Source organism: Rhinatrema bivittatum, chromosome 4 (assembly GCF_901001135.1).
Source record: "Rhinatrema bivittatum chromosome 4, aRhiBiv1.1, whole genome shotgun sequence".
NCBI lineage: Eukaryota > Metazoa > Chordata > Amphibia > Gymnophiona > Rhinatrematidae > Rhinatrema > Rhinatrema bivittatum.
In genome coordinates this window covers 459,943,721-459,966,969 of record NC_042618.1, presented here as the reverse complement: position 1 = coordinate 459,966,969, position 23,249 = coordinate 459,943,721, and the positions used below count along the sequence as shown (strand labels likewise).

At 44.6% G+C, this 23,249-nt stretch overlaps 1 long non-coding RNA gene across 1 annotated transcript; it reads right to left on the bottom strand.

The window, feature by feature from the left end:
• Positions 1-6,813: 6,813 nt before the first annotated feature.
• Positions 6,814-22,718, bottom strand: LOC115089579. Its single transcript, XR_003856177.1, has 3 exons — positions 22,682-22,718; positions 22,392-22,498; positions 6,814-7,075 (listed from the first exon to the last, which is right to left on the bottom strand). It is a non-coding gene; the product is annotated as an uncharacterized LOC115089579 (long non-coding RNA).
• Positions 22,719-23,249: the final 531 nt, after the last annotated feature.

The window sequence follows — 23,249 nt, the reverse complement described above, 5'->3', positions numbered from 1 at the left end:
TAATAGATTTTAATAGATTTTTAATCTTTTTAAAGTAAATTTATGAAGAGATATAATGAAACTGGTAAAAAAAAAAAAAATTCTAAGAAAGAAGAAAGTCCCTGAGCGGCAAATGATGAAATATCATAAAATAATTATCTTGTGTGAATGCATTTTCAATTTATGCAATCCAAATCAGTTTATTTCAGTTGCTCCCCTTTAAATGAGTGTTAAAGACCTAATACTGGAAAATGATACATTTGGTATGCTTCAACTTTCTGTGCTTAACAGATTTCCTGTGTAGTGACTTCAATTTCGTATTCCACTTTACCCAAGGTTAGCAATTTCCGAGCAAGGTCTTGTGAGTCTATTATAACTAATGGGAGAGGGAATCCAATAAGGCAGAAACCAAAAGCAAAACGTATCTGTCCTTTCTTGCAACATAATAATAATAACTGTATCGCTTTTGCGTAACGTGAGAGTATAAACCATGGATCCGTGAGGTGTGCACTGCTACAAGAAGGGAAAGCAAAACCGAAGGATTAAAAAAAAAAAAAAAATCTCTGAAGCTGTGCTGGGACCAAACTTTGTAAATAATGGAGTCCAAGCCAGCCGAGGTTTTCCCACTGCTTCTGTCAGCAAACTGCATGTCAGATCTCTGTTGCCCTCTGTTTTCAAGGTGTTTTTGGCCTCCCAATTTTGCAGCTGGGGCCTGCATGTAAGCAACAATCCTCCATAGCCAGGGCACGGGCAGTAAAAATGGCAACAAGGATCTTCGTTATTGCAGACTAAATAAGCTGTTGTTTGAACATTTTGTGATGCCTGGTTTCCTGCATGGTACCACATGGAGACAGGACAGCATTAAAAAAATGTGTCAAAAAATATTTTCCACCTCAAATGTTAAAAAGCAGAGAGTGAAATCAAGTGCACTTGATGTTATACAGTACGCACGTAGTTGAGGGAATTATAATTTTATTTTTTTTTATGAGGGTATTTTATTGAACAAGTATATTTAGTGAATTTTGGAATGTAAAAGCTGTAAAACAACATATGGGAGTATTAGCCCACAGAGCACTGTACGGGGTAGCTGTCAACAACGTATGTCGCAGCGTGCTTTCAGTAAAAAATGAACATCGTTGATGACATCACAATGTCCTCTGGGCTTCCCCGAGACGTGCATTAACCAGTTAATGTGCAACTAATTCTCCATCTTAGTAGTTAGAAGGCAAGTTTGATACTGCTTGATGGCCTGCAAACCCATTTTCTTTTTTATATATATTTTATTGAAACTTCAAAACTTTACAACATAGAAAAATACTTGTAGAGAACAACACTGAAATCTACGACTGACAAATAAAAGAATATAGAAAAGAAATAAATTGGAGATCAGTGTTCTACTAGCCCACAATTGAGGGGAGAGGACCACGTCACTATTACAGGAGATTCACATCATATAAAAGCTCATTACGAAGTAGACCATAGAGACTGTCACTGTTTACAGTCCCTAGTTAGATGTATGTAATGGCCCTTTGGGCTCATTAGCATTAATGCCCTGGGTTAATTAAATCTTTTTAGCTAGGGACATTGGAATTTGAGGAGAATTACCATCTTGTGTCAAAGGGACATGGGATAAACACTGTGGATCCATCAAGTCTAGAGGGCGTGAATAAAGAGGAGGCAGCAAAACACTGCACGGAGCGGCAGTAGCCACAGAGGCATTCACGGAGCGGGATGCCAGTGGCCAGTGGTCGGTGTTCCACCTTCACGGAGCGGAAGGATGGAGGGCTGCCATCTCCAAAAAAAAAAAAACAACAAAAAAAACAAAAAAAAACCAGGGGTGGGTAAGAGTATGGGGCAGGGGTGTGACCTGCTTGTTGCAGCAGTTGCTACCCCTAATTGAGCTGGATGTTCACTTGGATGCAGATACGGCGCTGCTCTCTACATTGGTGGTGGAGTGGAGGGGAATTAGGGCTGGAGGGTACTGGAAGCCAATAGTAACAGGTGGGCGAGAGAAAAAGGGAAATAAAAAAATGGATAAAGTGCGTAGCTTGCTGGGCAGACTGGATGGGCCGTTTGGTCTTCTTCTGCCGTCATTTCTATGTTTCTATGTTTGTGCAGTCCCTCCCTTTGAGGGAGCTGGGATGGCCATCCCCCTCTCTCTCCTGGGAGCTCTGGGGGCAGTGGAGTTGAGCTTTGAAGTTATAGGAGGTGTGTGGACCTTCTTCTGATTTGGATTTTGGGGGGCCCTTCTGTTAGGACTCAGGCAAACCTTGCCTGGAGTTTGTGAGATAGGTTGGGGGATCTGCTCTGTCCATCCACTCCCTGGTGGGTAGAGACTCTATTCCGGGGTGTTTGGGGGCTTTTGGCAGCGATTTGTATTTCTAAGATGCCTTGTGAAACCCCTGGGTGCTGCTTGGAGGGAAGGCATGGGGAACCCTCTCTCTGGGAGATCTGACTCTCTGCCACCGCAATGAGGCCAGGGCACAGGTTGTGACCTGAAGTCAGGACCTTCTGAGGCTTTGTCTAAGTTGTTGGGAGACTGAGTTTTGTTGACGATCCGGGAGGAAGATTTTTGCTACCCCTTTTCCTGCCCATTCAAGAAGCATCCAGAGTTGCATGTTCCAGTGTTGATCCCTACCATCGGGGATTTGATTAAAGAAAAGAGGACGATAAAGGGAGACAATGAGTAATTCCAAACTGAGAATTTTGAGGGCTCTCAGTCGGAATCTTCAGCCCCTGGGGAGAGAGGATTTTAGACTCTGTGCAGAGACCGTGTTTTACCCTTTTTACCAGTGTTGGAGGGGTTGTCCTGCCCAAACAAGGATACCAAGCCGCCTGGGAGCCTCATTAGATCCAAGTCCTGGAAAGTGAGTGTCTCTCTCTGTTCTGATGGCAGAGACCCATGCACAGACTGAGGAAAATAGACCGTAACCTGAGATTTGTTGTGCTGCTGAGGACTATTGTGCCATATTATTATTTTATTTTTGGACATTAGCCCAAAGCCTCCAACACACCCAATTGGGACAAAAATCTTTACCTCTGCCAGGGAAAAGGACTCTGGAGGCACCCCTGTCACTCTGGGCCTTGACAGGAGCTTTCCTTTCCTCCACCAAGAAAGGACCCAGGCTCTGGGGGAAAGAAAGAGACAGTGAAGGAGCGGGCCTGCATGATCCAGCCCCAGAGACCAACAAAATGGGGTAGATTTTCAAAGGGTTGCGTGCATATCTTACGCGTGCAATCCCCGAAAACCTCCCCCTGCCTCCCCCTGCGCGCGCTGAGCCTATCTTGCATAGGCTCGGTGGCGGGCGCAAGCCCCAGGACGCGTGTATGTTCCGGGGCTTCGAAAAATGGGCGGTTTGGGGCGGGGCCATGGGTGGGGCCACGGTCCAGGGGCATGTCCGAGTGCCCCGACACAGCGGCTTGTGTCGGGGCCTGGCCAGCCAGCGCACGCAAGTTACGCCTGCCTTGGGCAGGCGTAACTTTCTCAACAAAGGTGGTGGTGGGGGGGATTTAGTTAGGCCTGGGGGATGTGTTAGGTAGGGGAAGGTGGGGGGCCGGAAAAAAAGTTCCCTCCGAGGCCGCTCCAATTTCAGAGCGGCCTCAGAGGGAACGGAGGGCAGGCTGCTCGGCTTGGCGCGCGCAGGTTGCACAATTGTGCACCCCCCCTGCGCGCGCCGACCCTGGATTTTATAACAGGCGCGCGGCAGCGCGTGCCTGTTATAAATTCTGGCGCAGATTTGTTCGTGCCGAGTTGCGCGAACAAATCTATGCCCGTGCATATGTTTTAAAATCTGCCCCATTATATAATGGCCCCCATCGGTACCCAGAGATGGGATTACATGTATATATATTCAAGAACTGAGCAATAGCTGAGTGGTTAGAGAATCCCACTGACGCTCCTTGTGACCATGGGTAAGTTACATTACTCTCGGTTGCCTTAGATGCAAATGTAGATTACAAGCCCGCTCAGGACAGGGAAACACCAGGCTGCTACACCCGACTATAGCTCACCTAGAGCTTTCTATGAAACTGCTTGAGCCAATCCCAATAAGTACATGACAGAACTACAGCCAGGGAAGACACAAAAGGGGAATTGTAGCCAGTTTTTCTCTCTCAGAAATTTAGCAAGTTATTTAACCACCTCTAAACGTAATGCAACCCGTGGACTGAAGTCCTCAATGTGGAAACCAAAGGCACATACGTAAGAGTCCAGGGGCCTATATCTCTTTTCTTCTCATTGTTGTTCAAAGATTCCTAAGTTGATTCCAGGATTCTTTATGGGTTGGAGGGTGGAAAGGGAGAATGCTCTCCAAGGCCCTATAACAGTAAATTTTAACAGGCGTATGTTTACACAACAGTTAGCAGGCCTTGCTCCCAGGGACGCGGCTATTTTAAAGCATACGCACGTATACGCGCGCATGTTAAGTAAATAGGATCAGCGCATGCATATGTACACAGTTTTAACTGGGCGCACAAATCCCATTTACAACGCGTAAGTGGGGAGATTTTAAAAGGGGCGCAAGTCCGTCATTCCCCAGTTTGCCCAGGCAAGGGACTGGACATCCAAACCCCCCTTAGGCTAGTAGCCTCTCTTTTCCCCTGTTAACCCCGACCCTTAAAACCCTTCTGGCGTGCCTATAATTTTTGTCTTTTGACTTGCATGCCATTCGTAGCAGAATTAAAGTTACGCAGTAGGGGATCCTGGCACGTGCTTGTGCGCGTAAATATTTACGCTCTGGTTTCATTCGGAAATCCAAGAACGACCATGCCCCACCCTTTTTTTTTTTTTAGAAAAACATTTTGGGAGATACAAGCCTATCTGGGTGGCTTTTAAAATCCACTTGGCACGTGCCGGCCCAACAAGTTTGCGTATCTCCTGGTTTTGATGCGCACCAGGCTTTTAAAATTCACCTTTTTGTGTTTTTTCACATTCCATTTTAGTAAAGTAATAATCACCTTGGTATCTGCAAATAGGTTCCAAAATAACTTTTACTGAATTGATGGCATGAAAAAAGTCCAAAAATGAGCTCCTTTAGTAACTCCATTCTTTATACAAATTTAAATTTGATAAATTTGTTAGTGGTATGAAGAGGAAAAATGTTCTTTTCAGTTCATTCATTCATTAGTTTCAAATAAAAACAAATGTTTGTTTATTCATAAGGAGGATAATTTTCAAAGTTGCACATAAGTGCCCATATATGCATGTTTAGGTGCATGCAAATGTATTTTATAACCTGTGCATAAATGATATAAAATATCATTATAAAATATGAGTACATACGAATGCAAACATGCTCGCGTAGTAAAAACCGGGTGCCACACAAGTTTGAACTTATCTGGATAAGTAGCGGAACTTATCCAGACAAGTTTTGATTCATCCGGCCAAGCCTGATAAGTCTTAAAAGTGCTTCTTAGATGGACAAGTTGCACATCTATGATTTATCCAGCTAAGTAGCGTCTACTGCTACTTAGACAGATAAGTTGGAACTTGTCCAGGTAAGTGCTGCTAATTATCTGGATAAGTGTCTAAGTAGTGGCAAAGGCCAGAACAGTTTGAATTTAGCTGGATAAGTATGCTCAAATGATATACCCACATATTTATTTCAAATTTTAAGGGGGTATGTGAGTAGATTTTGTGTGTGTGTGTGAGTTAAATGAATTTACACCATATGTCAGCTTTTACAGACATAAGTCAGGGGATTTTCTTTCATGTGTGTGGCAATGAACTAACCAGTTTTACTAATTAGTCTACCAGTTTGCCCAACTCATTTGCAGATCATGAAGACCCTCCTGGCTCTTCAGCCTGAAGTCCTCGCCCCCATTTTACCCAGACCCCTCACCCAGGCATTTTTTCACGTTTAAGATTTTACAAATACTTACTACAGATATTGAGCAGGAATAAATATACATGAGAAGGTGCCAAATTTACATATACGAATTGCTTATAAAATAGTAAGTACTTGTGCAAATGTTGGACCATCCCCAGATTATGTCTGGCCTGCCCCTTTTTTAAACATGTACATTTACTCAGGGACCCTGATTTACGGGTGTATGTTGAGGTTTCTAGAATAGATAATACTCGTGTATATGCTATTTTCCATGTGTAAGAACTATTTTTTATGCGCACAACTTTTGAAAATTCACCTTATAATTTTATTAGCTTGTTTACCATTAAAGTTCTATGGTGGATGCATTGCAGCCTTTTTTTTTGGGCTCAAAAAAACTGGTGTTTTCTCATCAGTTCTAATACAACTGATTGGTAGATATCAGAAGATGAAGGCATGGCAACACATCAAGACCGTCAATGTGGCACAAAAAGTGGCATGAGTAGCCTAAGGCACTGTAAAGGGACAAAGGAGTAGCAACAGTGGCAGGAGTTCTTCAAGGCACATCAGAGAAGCAAAGCAGCAGGAAGAGAGGGAAGAGCACTCCAAGGCTTTCAAAAGAGGGCACCAACAACAGTGGCATGAACGGCATCAACAACATCCTAAGGCACCATGATGGGGGAATAAAGCAGAAAGGTGTCAAGGAAAACCTCAATGCACTATTAAAGGGACAAAGCAGAGCAGGCATTATGAGAGGAGCAAGGCAGGCCTCCTCAGTGGTGAGGAATATGGAGTATGGCAGCAAGACAAAGTTGCAGAAAGAACCCAAAGCTGTAAGATGTGGGTATGAAAGCAAAGCTGAGTGTCAAAAGACCCCCATGGTTTAGCATGAGGGCTACAGCAGCAAGGTAGAGTGGCATGGGAGATATCTGTCTTCCTGATGAAGCACTTGCCACTTGTTAGATTTAGTACAAGAGAATGATTTGTCATCAGTATTACTTTTGGGACATAGGCTTTTATTACATTTCGTACTTAAAATCCATCTTATTGCTGGTTAGAACGATGGGTTTCTGGTGAAAATTGCTTTCTGATTGACAGTTTTGTTACAATCAGGAAATATAAATGGTTTTTCATCTGTGTGGCTTTCCTGGTAATTTGTTCCCATATTCTGTAGCTGAACATAGTCTATACCCTTTGTTGATTTTCTGGTGTTACATCTTCTCTCTGGTCCCTGCATTTCTTCCTTCTGACTGATGGTTTTTGCTGGGATCCTGGAGATGTACAGCAAAACAGTAAGGTAGAGAACCAGAAACGAGATGGAGTAGGAGGATAAACTTGCATTTTTTTTCTTTTTTTCAGTTTTTTTTTTCCTGAGAACAAAAACACCCCATAATAACCAACAAAGAAACAAGGCAGGAGAACTAGGCTGGGATTGTAAAAAAAAAAAAAAAAAGAGAACATCAAAACAAATGACCATAAAAAAGGTGAGGTAGAAGGAGAAATCTGTATGTCTTTATTTTTCCACATTTTTTTCCTGAGGTCAAAACTCCCAAGTATAACCAACCAAAAACAAATAGATAGGAGAACTAGGCTGAGATCCAAACAACAAACACGGAGGCACCAAAATTCCCATGCTGGTACATAATAGAGATGTGATTCGGCCAAACCTTTTGGTTCGGGCTTCGTTATTGGCCCGCCGTGGGAAATTTCATTTTCCTGCGGTTCGGACCAATTTTATTTTGGCTGCTCCCCCCCCCCCCCCCCCCCGAAACCCGAAATCCACCCCAACCCTTCAAATTTAATTAATTGCAACCTCCTGACACCCCCCCCCAAAATTTGCCAAAATTCCCTGGTGGTCCAGCGGGGGTCCCGGGAGCAATCTCCTGTTTCTCGGGCGTCGGCTGCCAGTAATCAAATGGCGCCGATAGCCCTTTGCCCTACTGTGTGACAGGGGCTATCGGTGCCATTGGCCAGCCTCTGTCACATGGTAGGATGCAATGGACAGCCCCGGCACCATCTTGGTGCTCCTACCATGTGACAGGGGCCGACCAATGGCACCAGTAGCCCCTGTGACATAGTAAGGGCAAAGGCTATCGGTGCCATTTTGAATACTGGCTTCCAATGGCCGAGTGCAAGGAGATCGCTCCAGGACCCCCGCTGGACCACCAGGGACTTTTGGCAAGTCTTGGGGGGGGCGGGTCCCATATCTGTGACATGGCGAGTAGGCAGAGTGGTAGAAGAAAGACCCCTAAGGTGATATATCGGGGCAACACAATTAGGCATGTTACAGCACCTCTAAGGTGGTACATCTGGGACATCTGGGACAGTGGCGCTGCTCTGTCTACCTGCCATGCGTATTATGTACTAGGGATGTGCATTCATTTGTGACAAAATAGGAAATAGAGACTATATTTCCTATTTCGTCATGTTTCGGGGGGGGGGGGGGGGGGGGGGCAATGGAAACGATAAGAAAACCCACAAAATTTTGTGTGGTTTTCATATTGTTTTTTGGGGGGGAGAAAAGGCACATATAAAAATACCCCAAACCCTCCCCAACCCTTCAAATTTAATTTAATTTAATCTCCCCCAAGACTTGCCAAAAGTCCCTGGTGGTCCAGTGGTGGTCCTGGAGCGATCTCCTGCACTCAGGCCATCGGCTGCCAGTATTCAAAATGGCGCCGATAGCCTTTGCCCTTACTATATCACAGGGGCTACCGGTGCCATTGGTCGGCCCCTGTAACATGATAGGAGCAGAAGATGGCGCCAGCCATCCATTGCTCCTACCATGTGACAGGGGCCGACCAATTGGCACTGGTAACCCCTCTGACATAGTAAGGGCAAAGAGCACCGGCGCCATTTTGATTCGTGGTAGGCCCGACGGCCCGAGAGGGAGACATCGCTCGAGGGCCTCTGCTGGACCACCAGGGCTTTTAGTAAGTCTTGGGGAGGGATCAGGATGGTGGTGGTGGTGGTGGGGGGGGGGTTGTAATAAAGTAAAATTGAAGGGTTGCGGTGTTTTTTTTCCGATTCGGTTTTTTCCCCCGATTCGTATTTTTTTTCGTTTTGTTTTCTAACTCGTTTCCTCTGATCCATGCCACCAAAAAACGGTTCGCGAAAAAAAGAAAATTTTTCAACGAAGTGCCCGAACTGAAATCCGACCCGACACGGAAAAACTAAGCTCATCTCTAGTACTGATGTGGGGGTAGAAGTGGTAGCTGACAGGGTGTTCCTCCTGCTTGCACTACTCTGAGGTGACCACTCTTTTCTGTGCTACATCCCCACTGTGCCTTAGCCTCTGGCACTTCTTGTTCGCACACTCTAGCTACCAGAATCTCTTTCATGAATGTGAGAAGCTGGGACTGGAGGACGAGACTCCCTTCCACCCATGGATCATAAAGTGTAGCAAGCGTGTACTGTATGCAATGTTTTGTGCGAGAGATTTCAGTCTTTCTTGTATCTGCTGCTGCAGGGAGTTCAGGACCTGCAACACCTTTGCTGCCATTCCTTCTTACTCATGGAAGCCCTGTAATTTTTCCTCCAGTATTTATTATAGGGATGATGCCACCCAGGATAGTGCCGCTGGAATTCAGAACCACTATAGCATCCTTGAAGGGCTTAAAGATTTATACCAGCTGCCTCATCACTACTGATTCATGATGTTGCAGGGCAATGAACTCTTATCTCTATTTCCAGAGACAGATTATGGAGGGGTGTCTGCTATTCCACTAATCTCTGCTGCATCATATAGGTGAAATTCCAGTGGGTACCTGCATCTTGAATAAGATGCTTATGAATTATCCCAAATCATACCTGCTTCTCACAGAGAAGCTGCCCCATCTGTACACTTCCATGGAAAACTCTATTTTCTTGCACCTCTTTATATGGTTCTTCAGGAATTAATTCTCATCATTGTTGAGCCCCAGCCCCAGGGAATCCCTCACTGCCAGGTGCAGCAAGTATGCAAAGCAGTTGATACTCTGAAAGTCCCCATCTTCTATTTCTTTTCCCATATTTGCACTATAGTCTGACACAAAGAAACCTGCCTGAAGATTCCTGCCTCTCTGGTCTAGTTGCCAACCTCCAGCATCTTTCTTATAACTGATAGAATACTGAATGACGTATGGGAGTTATCAATCAACTGGATGTGTAGCAAAGCCCACCTGCATGCTGATCCCTCATCCCCAATAGAGCTGCTGTTAGCCGCTGTTTCAACCAGATCCCACCAGAATGCCATCAAGGGAAGATAAGAGTGCATAGCATTCATGCTGTTCCAGACATCATTGGTGAAATGCATGCTGCTCTCCTCTGCCTTATCCAGCTACACATGGATGCTACTATGGCACTGATTGTACAGGGTTGAGTTGACCTTCCTACTAAATGTAGTCCTGGAGGCACTTTATAATTGGGGGATTACACATGTAGCAGACACTTAAAGCTCACATTCTTCACTAGCTGCCAGGGCTGGTTATCAAGAGCAATCAAGTTCCCAGTGCTTCTCATTACTATATTAGATGCTGCCTGCCTCTTGTCCTGGGATAGCGCTATGGAACACCACCCCATTTAGTTTATGGTGGGTTGCCTCTTTGGACGTAGGGTTTGGGGATTACTGGCCTATTACCTAACTACCAGAAGTGGCCATGGGAGCTTCTTGGGGAAGAGTCTTCCTTTTTCCAACCACTTTCCTCTGACAGTCACTGAAGGGGTCCCCAGGCTAGTATTGCCAGCCTCCCTTGATGCCAGTGCTAGTGGGTGCTGCTTCTGCAGGTGATGCTGCAAACAGCATTTGCTTCCCTTGACTGATATCCTTGATGCAGTAAATACACTGAGCAAAACTTCAGTCCTATTCTGTGATCCCTTCTCTCCATCCTTGGATGCTGATGCTGCCACTGAAGTTGAGTTAGAAAGTGGACCTTGAGGAAGAAAGTCAGAAGCTTCACTCACATTCTTTGGGGCAGATTTTAAAAGCCTTATGCGCACCGGGGGTTACACGTGCCGAGCCTATTTTGCATAGGCCCGGTGACCCGCGCAAACCCTGGGATGCGCATATGTCCTGGGGCTTGAAAAAAGGGACGGGGCATGGGCATGGCCAGAGGCCTCCGTAGGGCCTTTAGGCCAGCACACGCAACCTACTCCTGCCCAGAGGAAGGTGCAACTTGAAAAATAAATTAGGTAGGGCTGGGGGCTGGTAGGGGGGCAGAAGGAAAGTTCCCTTCGAGGCTTCTCCGATTTCCGAGCAGTCTCAGAGGGAACAGGGAAAGCAATCGGGGCTTCCCTAGGGCTCAGCGCGCACAAGGTGCACAAGTGTGCACCCCTAATGCACGCGTCGACCCTGGATTTTACAACATGCGCACGGCTGCGTGCGCATGTTATAAAATCGGGCATAGATTTGTGCATGCAGGGTTGCGCGCACAAATCTACGCCAGCGCGTAGGTATTAAAACCCGCTCCTTTATCTGTGCTATCTCCTCTTCCTGGGTTGATCTCAAGAACATCATCATCATCTCTCTCCCCCATCACTGAATTGCTACTGACTAAACTTCCCAAATTCTCTTCAGCTACTATCTCTTCAATATTTTCTGATTCAGAGAATCCCAGATAAGATTCTTCCTCTGAATCAGTTGGTGCAAATATTGCTTTTATTGCTTGAGAATAAGGTAATAATGAGTAACATGCTGCTGGTTTTAGGCAATGTACTTCTGCTATCCTGCCCTTCTAATGCCAGTTTCAGATGACTTTCCAATATTTTCCCTCTGCTCCAAAACAAGAGGGGGAGGAATAGGCAGCCATGACACTCATTCTCCAAATGTTAATTTCTTCTGTGTTGAGCTATTTTCCTTGTCACCATTCTGGACCTAAAAGAGTCCCTCTTTAAATTTAGATATAGGACTTATTTTTTTTTGTTTCCCCTGCTAAAGCTTCTAACCCTGCCAAGATCCCTTCCTCTCTCTTTTCCTGACATGATAAAATTTGCTGAGGTGCACTGTCTCCTGGGGATTTGGATATTACAAATGAATTTATTGATACTATAATTGTACCCCAACTCACAGTACCACTGACTTATGGAGAATGTGTCACTCACACACCCACAGACATATATATAGTGTGTGTGTGTTGTGCTGTGTGCACACGCAAAACATCTGTTCAAACTAACAGAAAAGACTGGCAGCCTGTCGAGACTCTTCTCTTCAGTCTCTTGAGTGTGCTATGCTCATCACACTATCCAGAGACAAAAAATCACTAGCACTGCTTCAACTGAAGTTAAAAATCAAAATCAGCAACAGTGCACTGTCTTTCTTCTTGGCATAATGAGTGACAACTGCAGCACAGAGAAGATTAGATGTTACATTTTGCCAGTTACAAAGCTAAAAGTTAAGCTTTTTAAAAACTCTATGAGAGCTTCTCCTAGCATATCCTGCTCTATGAAGAGCTAGAGAGAAAATTCAGACTCCTTCTTGCACATGATCAGATTTTACAGTGGGAGGATTTTAACTTTACTTTATCCAGATAGCAGCTATAGGTTATTTGAAAAGATTCTGCACCATGATTTGTCCTCTGGCTGGTCTTCTTGCCAACTTGTCCTGCTTTGACTCTGGGAAAGCTCTGACAAGGCGGTGAGGTCACACAGCAACAGCTGGTTGGTATAGTTACCAGATTTATTTATTTTTTTACTCGGTAGTATATAGCTATAGACTTCAATGGGCTATTGAAAAGAATGGGAAATATAAACAAATGGGACAAAGAATATATGTTTCATTTCTAGGACCCTTCTATTCATTTCAGGAGGCCATGAATGAAACAAATATAGGCTCATTCATTATATTTTGCCCATTTGTTTCAAACAAATGCACATTCTCAAAATCTGTGATTCTGACAGATTAGTCTCCCTCAATTTGGGACAGTTTTAAAGCTTCCTCTAAAGATCAGCAATAATGGTGGGTAGGTGGTCCTGAATTAATTTCCCAATCATCCACACCTCAAATCAGATGTCTTGAAAACACATCTTCACTCTCCTCTGATGACAAATAGTCCACTTGGTGCTGATGGGGTACCTTTCCTCTTTTTACTGGAATATCAGAAAGATATTTGAGGAGGGATTCCTTTGTCATATGAGATGGTACATCAAACACATATACCTTTCAGAATATTTCTACAGACACTCTTATATTAATTTTCTTTCTTTCTTTCTTTATTTTTTTTTTTTTTTACAAAGTTATAATTAGTCTTATATTCATACAGTTATTATGTTATATTGTAAAGCTCTTTGCTGAATTAATGTTTGAATGTAAACCGAGGTGATGTTTCTTACGGACCCCGGTATATAAAAATCCTTAAATAAATAAATAAATAAATAAATCTGTTTGAATCCTTCATTTGAAAGAATTGAAAGATCTGTTTTGAAAATTACTTAATAATCCACGTCACATATTTAGTGCAGTTTATTTAACCTTTATCAAGTTGACCAAATAGATAACATTTTATATATATATATATATATATATATATATTGGAGAAATACACTTTGAAGATTGATGTGTATATATCAATATACTATTGATGGGAAACATTGTATTTTATTGATTGTATGAATGTGTGTGTGTTTGTGTGTGTGTATGGATATGTGAGAGGGAGTGAGGTAATGAATAAAAGTTGTATTTAGTATAGGGTTTTAGTGGGGGGTGACAAAATGATAATTATAGAGAAATCATGTGTATATCGAGATGATATATATTATGCAAGATTTTATAATGTTCTTTGTTGGTGTCTGGTGATAACCTGTTAGAACATATGAATATAAGACTTGCCCTACTGGGTCAGACCAAAGGTCCATCGAGCCCAGTACCCTGTTTCCAACAGTTTCCAAGCCAGGTCACAGGTTTCCCACAGTGACAAGTCAGGATCCAAAAGGGTAGATAGATTCCAAGCTGCTTATCCCAAGAATAAGCAGTGGAATATGCAACACTTAGAGACCCAGTGAGGCTCTACATTAATAACATATTTAGAAGGATAAATTACCAAACGAATGCTCCCCACTGCAAAACTCCAGGTCTGAGTAACCAAAAGTTAATCAACCAAGATGGTCAACACATAGTTGTGCTCTGATGCATGCTAACAGCTGACTTTTTGATTTAAAATATTTTTTTTTCTAATTTTGTGCTTTCCTATAGGGAAATGTAAAGGCAAGGCTCCCTCTTACTTAACAGAGCCTGCTCCATCTCTCTTGGTTAGCCCAATGGAATTTTCTGTCCTTCACACTGCAGTGCCAATAACTCTTGTTTGTATTGGAGAGCTGATGCTGAGACTCAGGCAGGGACAATTTTGGAGCCCCTTGATGCCAGAGCAGCATATAATAATCCTTCCACCTAAAACTGGCTGGAGGCAAGTGGATGGATGCTGAGATGCCTCCGATGCCAACTGATGTCACTGACAGAAGAGATGCAGCACCAGGAAGATCCCAGGTAAAGGCAGTGACGGTGATGCCTTACCGATAAGGGACTGTGGACAAATGAGTTGCCGTTTGTGAATTGCAGAGGATGGAGCAGGCTTTGTAAGGAGCTTTTGGACAACTTTAACGATTGGTGGAGTCTGGGAATGAACTGTCATCAGGACAGATGCCTTCAGCATTACTACAAGACCAACAGCAGCAGCATCAGCAGCTTTTCAGGTAGGCGATGGCTAAATCCAAGGTGATTACTTTACAAGTAATCTGGGAAACAATAACCATTCTTTCTGAGGCCACTTAAAAAAATGCTACAGGATAGAGATGTGCATTAAGATGGTCTGAATGTGAAAAAATGCAGCAAATTAGTTGCTTTTTGGAAATATTGACTCATTTGAAAATGTCCAAAAATGTTTGGATTATTCATTTCGGCAAATAGCATATGGCAAATTAACTATCTGAAAAATATTTAAAAAAATCCCATTCCCCAAAACTGAAATTAGACTGGAATGAGCTGAAAATGCTCGAACCAAACCAATTTTTTCCCCCTGCATACCAGCATTACAGTAATCTTTATTAAGTAGTAAACAGCAGGATATGAAAATGAGCCTGTGTAAATAGTGTTGGGATAATATTAGACAACAAGTGGAATTTATGTATTGGCTGCCTCTAAAAGGAGCTTGTTGCTTCAAAATAAAGTTGAGGTGTTAGAAGATATTGCGAGAGATAGGAATATCTGCCTCATATATTTTCCTTCCTTCAATAAACAGGTTTAGTGAAAATTCTTAAAATTACAGAAAAGGTTTTGCCACCTGTATCAGGAGCATAATCATTTCCCACCCTTTATAGAGAAACAGGAGGATGAAGAGCGCCAAGCTTTGTTTGATGCTAGGTATTTGACTGGATTCCTGGAAAAATCCCAAGATGATGTGCCTAATCCAGGGGTGGCCAACTCCGGTCCTCGAGAGCAGGCCAGGTGTTCGGGATATCCACAATGAATATGCATGAGCCAGGTGTACATGCACTGCCTCCACTGTAGTCCAATCCCTCTCCTGCATATTCATTCATTCTGGTTATGATGAACCCCGGGCCTGTTTGTGGCTCTCAAGTATTGGAATTGGCCACCGCTGGCCTAGTCCATGGACACCTATTCTTAATTTGGAAATATAGATTATCTCCTGAGGCTTTTTTTCACTCACAGGCTGGGCTCCTTTCTTAATTTGAAAGTGTGAATATTCCTAGATGTGGCTACGGCTACTCAGAGCTAGAAAGAAATATGCTTTTTAGTTGAGACTCGAAAGCTAAATTTTTAAAAGGAAGCTCATTGCTTAGTACTTGTGCTCTATACTCCCACTCTGAATATGTATTATGTTATGACCGTCGGTCGCAGGCGGCTGCGACCGCTATTACTCACTTCGTGCCTCGCTGCCCTCTCTCCTCTGGGAAGACTCGCAGCTGTGGCCAGCCGCCTCCGACCCCTCATGGCTCTGTCTCAGGACTCCCCAGGGCAACGAGGACGCCGCCAACCGCCATGTCTCTCCAGGGCCTTCCTAGGCGTGCGCGCGCCTGCTCCATGGCCCTCCTTTAAGGACACCAGGTCGGGGAACCTCAGGGGCGTCTCCCCTTGATGACTTCACTAGCCCTGGACTCTTAAGCACCCTCGGGGGCCTGGCTCCAATTGACTTGGCAACAAGTTCCTTCCTTGCTGAATCCTGCTGTTCTCGTTATGGACGTCGGTTCCTGGTTCCTATGACGTGAGACACTCTCGGGTCCCCGCTCCTGTCTCTGGCTATCCACTCCTCGGAGGGCCCTGCACCTCGGACGCTGTCTGCCTTCTTCCCCGCTCCTCGGGGCGGCCCCAGGAACTACTCTGCTCGTGAGCCTCTACTTCGGTGTACCCCGCTCTGCTCTCTCCGTGAGTCTCTATTTCGGTGTACCCCGCTCTGCTCTCTCCGTGAGTCTCTATTTCGGTGTACCCCGCTCCGCGGACCATTGCCGAACTACACTACCCATGAGCCTCTACGTTGGTGTGCCCCACTCTGCGGACCATTGCTGTGCTACTCTGCCCTGTGGAGACCAACGTAGGTGTACCCCGCTCTGCGGGCCACTGCCTCATCGCTCTGCTTCGTGGTGTACCCCGCTCCATGGGCCCTTGCCATCACTTGTGACTAAGCTGCACCCCCCTCCCTCCCGCTCCTGAGGGCAGCGCTTGTGAACTTGAGACTGTGCTGCGCTCCCCCGCTCCTCGGGACAGCGCCTTGCTACTTTCGTTTACTACATTCTGCTCCCCCGCTCCTCGGGGTGGCATCCTGCTATCTCCGAGGCTGTACCGCACTCCCTCGCTCCTCGGGGTAGCGTTTCCTCGCATGGCCAGAGACCCCCCCGGGCTTCCCCGTGCCTCGGGTATCCTACATCACTCTTCTGTGTTGACTCTCTCTCTGTGGCTCCGCCTCCTGGGGGGGGGGGGGGTTGCCCTCGCAAGCACTCCTCCTTACCCTGCCTGCATTTCCCGCTCCCCGGGGCCTGTTCAGCACTCCACTATTAGGGAGATCTGTTCTGGCTAACTACATCCACAACCCGGCCTCCTACTCTCCCTGTACTCGCTGGGCTGGGTCACCTATAGCTCTGACCTCGCCTCCCGATGGTGAGGCTCAGCGGGGCTCCTCCCCGTGGGCAGTACCACGGGCCCACTAACCTACGAATCCTAACATATTAATGCTAGATTATTTGCTAATGGTGATAAACAGAGAAAGATTTTGACATTTTCCCTCTTCTGACTGGAAACATTTTGTGTACACAAAACTTACCTGGACAAAAAGGGGGCATGAGAGAATGTGCCCCCGGGGGCAGGGCTAAACTTTAGCTGGTGAGCCCACTTATTGATCACTTCCTGGCTAAAGTTACGCAGAAATCTGGTTGGAAAAGTTAACTGGCCTAAGTTTATCTGAGTCTATTCGGCAGCAGATTTGAGCACGAAAGTCCTACTGAATATCCAGTCAAAATCAGATGTGCAACTTTTCCAAGATATTATTGCCGCCTGCCTGCTTACTGAATATTGGCCTCTAATTACTTTGTTCCTAATAAAACAGCATCGCCATGCTGAATGCGAGCAAATGTCCTTTAATAATGCTTTGTAGATGAAGTCCTGTTATGGATAGGCATAGACTTTTGGGTCAATCAAAACTGTCACTATTCGTTGAGAAGTGAACAGGCTTCCCCTGAGCAGGATAAGACAGGGGATCAATGGTCGTGCTTAATCATTGTAGATGTCCTGAAAACTAGAGTCTTTTGGGAGAGGAGGTGCACTAAGACCATTGTTTTAATCCACCCAGGCCTCCCACTCTCCTAAATCTGTCCCTTGTGTGCATTGTTCATGGCAAGTTACAAGCACCCCGCTTACCTTTCACTTGGCTTCCATATCAATAACAATTGCATTTAACAAACTGTTTGGCTTCTTCATAAGCACTCTGGTTTGCTTGAGTGGGAGGCCCCAATTTCTCAGCAATGCCTTGTTTCACTAACGGGAAGAGAGTGACCACGCGCCTCGTGAACATCAAAGAACACGTTCAGACATGAACAGCTTCTCAGGCTGCGGCATTCATTGCCGGGCCATGGTTAGAACATTAACCACCAGGAAAAACCTTCACCGGAAGGATTATTAATTCAATAACCAAAGAACGGGTGCCCATGAATGGAATTTAACCAAAATGTATTTCATTTTTTAGCAAGGCAGCACATATGCTGTAATAGCCAGCCTAAAGGAATCATACACAGCAGTTAGGGTTGTATGAAATCAAGACACGAATGGGGAAAGAAACATGTTATTTTGTTTCGTCATTCATATACAGTAATCCAGGGTGCTTAATGACAGATTACACACACAATACGTCTCTGCTCCATGTTGCAACCGTTTTTTCTTTCACATGACAAATCCCTTTACAATGGATGTCTGTCATTTACTCTGAAGGATGTGGCAGAATAGCCAAATCCTTCAGGCCTGTCTTTATTTGACCTGCTGACTCCATATAGGCCAGCATGCTGTGACACTCCATCACCAATCCATTCTACAAGCCCAGGTCCCTATGGCAGACATAATGTACCCAGGCTTAATGTAGTATGCAGCACTCTCCTGTAATGCTTTTCCAATGGAGATTGACATTCTTTCTTCAGGGAGATAAATCCAGCTAAACAAGCACATGTCCTAGTAATTACATCAGCTTCTTTCACTGATCTACAGTCTAAGAGCTTGAATGGAATAAGAAAATATTGACGGACATTTTTCTGCCCCTATGGTGTGTTCTGCATCCCCTATTCCTCCTACCACAAAGGGTTGATTTTCAGTTTTGCCGCTTGGCTCAGTGGCCAGCAATCTGGCTCTGTTCTAGCTTGCTAAATGTAGGCCTGCTGCGCCTGTGCTTAAAGATAGATGGCTCATTGTAGCTGGCAAGTGGTGAGAATTCACTTTGGCCAGCTAAGGCCTAGATTCATCAAATTTCTACAAGCAGCGGCCGCGATAAATAAAGGGGCAGGTTTAGGGACATTTCTTAAAAATCGCATTGTTCATTCAGAATCCCTGCGATAAAATCTTGCATTTCGGAACAACCGATCGCAGTGTATAATGCATTAGCGCGCTGCGCGTCAAAAGTGCAAGATACGCCCAAAATTCTGGCCGGAACGCACGGAACTGGTTTTAAAAGCCAACTAAGTATGCGCATATCACCTGCTAGGCGTACAAAAGCCAACAGAGGTACACATGTATACTTAAGCGCACCCATTTCAAACAGGGAGCACATGTGTGCATGTACAGCCTACGTTATACCGTGCACGCATATATGCACCAATGTTTAATGACCGCAAGCATGTATATGCATGCATGGATAACACAGGCTGTATGCACACACGTGTGCACCGTACTTGAAATGGACATATACATGCGCACGCAAATCCAGCTTCCATCGTGTAAGTGGACCAGTGAGGCCACCAGTATCCCACTACTAGTACACTTACCCCTAACCTCAAAGATTTAGGAAGTTTGGGCAGGGAAGAAAAGGTATTTATCAGGGCTGTGTGTCAGAAAAGCCCTCAGTTTATCGCTCGTGATGACAGCTGCGATAACGGCCGCTGTGGTGCGATATAAACAGTTTTTCCCCTCTACTGCAAAAAAAAAAAAAAAAAAAAGCGTAGTTAAATCTGACATTAAATCCTGCAACAGTGTGAATTATTTTTCTGTGATGCGCAGTAGCAGTCCTTCATTTGCATAATTTTCCTGATTTTGCATACTCATCATATTTGCATGCAAACGCGCGACATGATCGTGTATATATCCATTAGATCCCTTTTATCGTGCGATAAGGCCCTAACAATTTGATGAATGACCCCGTAAAGTTTCTTCCCTGCCCAGACCATGCCTCCCCCAAAAAAACACCTAAAGTGGCTAAATACAGCCACCCAGTGAAAACAGGCAGTTACATAGCCTCATTTTCTCCCCTCTGTGAGGCGAGGGGCACGTTTTCCAGATGCCATGTTCAGCCACCCAACTAGTCAGGAAGTGTGATCCTTTTGAAAATTGACCCCCTTCCCTCCCAAGGTCTTTAAGACAGGGAATACTCTTTTCTGTCTTTGTTATCTGTAAAACTTGTGATAAACATTTTTAGAAACCCCCCCGTTACGTTGTTGAGGTGTTATGTCATTTTTATTGAGCGCAGAGTGTTATGCTTTCAGTGGCACGTGGAAAGAGTGAGATTTGAAAAGTGTGGCTGAGAACAACTAGGTGGAAAATAACAAAAAAAACCCAACCCAGTAATTTCTGATACTTTGGCACACCGGGACTGGGTCCGTGTCTTTGGTTGGGGGATTCTAAATGAACAATCAACTGAGATCTGATCTCTGGGGGGTTTTTTGTTTTATTGTTATTTAGTATAATGTGTGTGAAAGTGAAGAAAATAATAATTATAGACTCTGTAAACGTATACTGTATAAATAAACTTCAGCTTTGAGATTTGATTATTTTGTTTAGGAAGTAGTCTTTTTGACTAAGGTCTTGGACTAGACTCACTGCCTAGCAGAGACAGCAGTGGTCTCTTGAGCGGTGGTTATTATTGACCCAGATCTCATGGATTGCTTGGCCAGCCAGGTTTTCAGTATATTCTCAATTAGTTCGAGCCCACGGGTGCTAGTGGCTGGCGATGCTTGGTTTGTAGGCCCCCCAAAGCAGGGCTCATCAGGAATGCAGTAAGAAGCACAGGGGAACTGGAAACAGGAAGACCAGATGAGATGAGCCAGCAAATCCGACGATGTGAGAAATGTGCCGGACTCAATGCAACAAGGCAGACTCCGGAAGCAGAACTCCAAAGAGGGGGCTGGAGAATGAGAAGCAAGCTCTGGCAACCTGCTGACTGGAAGCCTGGAATATATATATATATAAATGTGTCCAGGCAGGAAACAGGATGGCTGCTGGTAGGAAGTGTGGGCCGAGGAGCTGGAAGGACTGAAAAGCTAGTCCCCACAGCCTACGGAGGCCCCTGCTGGTGGAAGGTGAAAGCTGCCTATTGGGACCTCACACATTGCAACCAGTGGTGTCACAGATGTTTGCTGTGGCAACCCACACCCAAAAATGTAGGTGTCACCCGACTTCCCCTATTAAACATCCATCACCACTCTGGAAAATGGTCAAACCAAGCATCGCCTTAGGTTTTATAGGAAATAAAGTAGGCTTTGGTTCGCCATGAACCAAACAGCAGGTAGACAGAGGCCTTTCTTCCCACTTCAGCTACCCAAGTAAAAAAAAAAAAAAAAAAAGTGGCAGAAATGTCCATCTATATCTGAATGTTTTTTTGGTTTTTTTTTGCATGCGAGTGTGGATGGTTGAGCCTCACCAAACCCCTATTCATTTTCCTCTGTATCTTTCAGGGTGTTCCAATGAACTCTGAGAAAGAAAATTACAAAGCAGAACAGCTTTCAGCTTCCAAGAAACTGCAAGGAAGGTGGTGTCAGTCATTGAGTAGTGTTCCCGGATATCTTTGCCCCAGTGATATCATAAAGCACTTTCCAAGTAATGAAATTAAGTTTTCAAATGCTACACATCCAAAAGCCACAAATCCATGTATTATGCAACAATAAATGAAGACTTTTTTTTTTTCATTTGTATGATAAGGGGCAATTTTTAGTAGCCCACTTTGATGTAGTTTTGTACCTGCATAGCTGGAAGGGAGTTTTTTTTTTGTTTTTTTTTTTTAAAGAAAACTACTTGTGTAGTTTTTCTTTTGAAATTGCACAGGACACAAAAGCCTCCACAGACTTTTCTCCTCTTTTTTTTGTGGGTGGGGGAAGGGGGAACATGTGTGCAGATTTGAAAATGCCGTTCTGTGAGTGCACTTTACTCCCTAGTCTCAACATCCTGCACCCCTCCCCCTCCCCCCGGAATGCCCTTTTTTAATGTAACTAAAAGTACACATATTGTGAACCCCACATATACTTTTTACCTGCTCCAAGGAGAACAAATTCCAGATGGGCCAATTGAGCGAGGTAAATAGCTTTGAAAATCGTCCTAAAAATAACTCCCTTGGATTCCCAGTACTTCTGTGCTTCCCATTTTGCTTTGGAAATACTATGAAGCTCTGTAACCTCAATTTCTCGGCCGACAAATGTTTCCTACATCTTATATTGCTTGCAATGTAGTTGTTTTTTTTTTTAATGGTGCAAAAAAATCCAGCCCTAATGAACAATGTGAAGGGTGCGTGGTTTTAATAGACATGCTTTAAACTAAGAAGCCACATCTGTTCCATGCTCTAATTACAAATTGAACATGAGCAGAATCCGCTACTGCACCACAATATAATAAGAAGGAAGTGCTATAAATATCTGTGATTTATTCTTTATTTAATGCAGCCTACAGCTGGCATGGTCTTTCTTTTTTTTTTTTTTCCAGTTTTTAAAACCAAAGTCAGGGGACAAGTAAGCTCCCTTGACACAGTTTCCTGATCTAATACCGGCATGCACCTCAGGGGTGTACCCAAAGGGAGGTTTCCCATACCTCCTTACTTAATGCTTACCTTTGAGCATATTCAGTTTAAGTTAACGTTTGAAAACTTGATTATGGATAATTGAAGGTGCAAAAGTGGATAGAGGCGTGGAACTGAATTATTTCCTTACCTGAAAATGCTGATAACATCTACACTGAAAAGTGATCCAGTTGAGGAGATTTGTATTTGTGCTTGTTGATTTAGCATATGGTAGGCAACGGTCAAGGCGGCAAAGACCTGCACAAAATAATGCCCGGGATGGCAAAACGTATTAGACACGATCAGACAGGTGATCAATCTCTCTGTGTTTTGCATTTTTTGACTGCTAGCTGTTCTGATTAAGAATTCTGCTCTTTTTCTTACAGCCTTTGCTTCTTGTACAGTTCTCCCATCCCCCACCTTGCATTTCTCTTTTACTACCTCTTTGTCGCTTCATAAATCCCATGTATTATAAATTGCATGAGATCTTGGGGGGGGGGGGGGGAGGGGAGGTGTGGGGAATCAGGTCACATCCGTCTCGCTTTCCCACACGCACGGCTTTCAGCTTGGGGCTGGGGGGGTCACTTTGCCGGTCCAGAGGACTTATTTCATGTCCTTGATTGTCATTCGCAGGGATCTCCCTCCTCCCCAGCCCCCTGCCCACTGAGAGATAGTAATGTATGGGATGGGCGATGCTCGCTGAGCAGAGTCCACCCCCCCCCCCTGTTAGTGCTGCTAGATTGGATATTCAGGGCAGCAGCCCTCGCAGGCAGCCAATGGGCTGCCGGGGCCTCGCCGATGCCCTGCCTCCTCACTGGAGGGATTCCTGAGGAGCTGCAGTGTGATGATGCTCTACCGTGAACAGCCTGGTGTGTTTTCGTCCTCTCCCCCACTCGGCATCATTTGAAACTTAAACAACCACATAATAATAATAATAATAATAATAAATATATATATATATATACAAAAAAGTCGTGTTTGCCGCACGCCCCTACGGCAGCCTGAGATC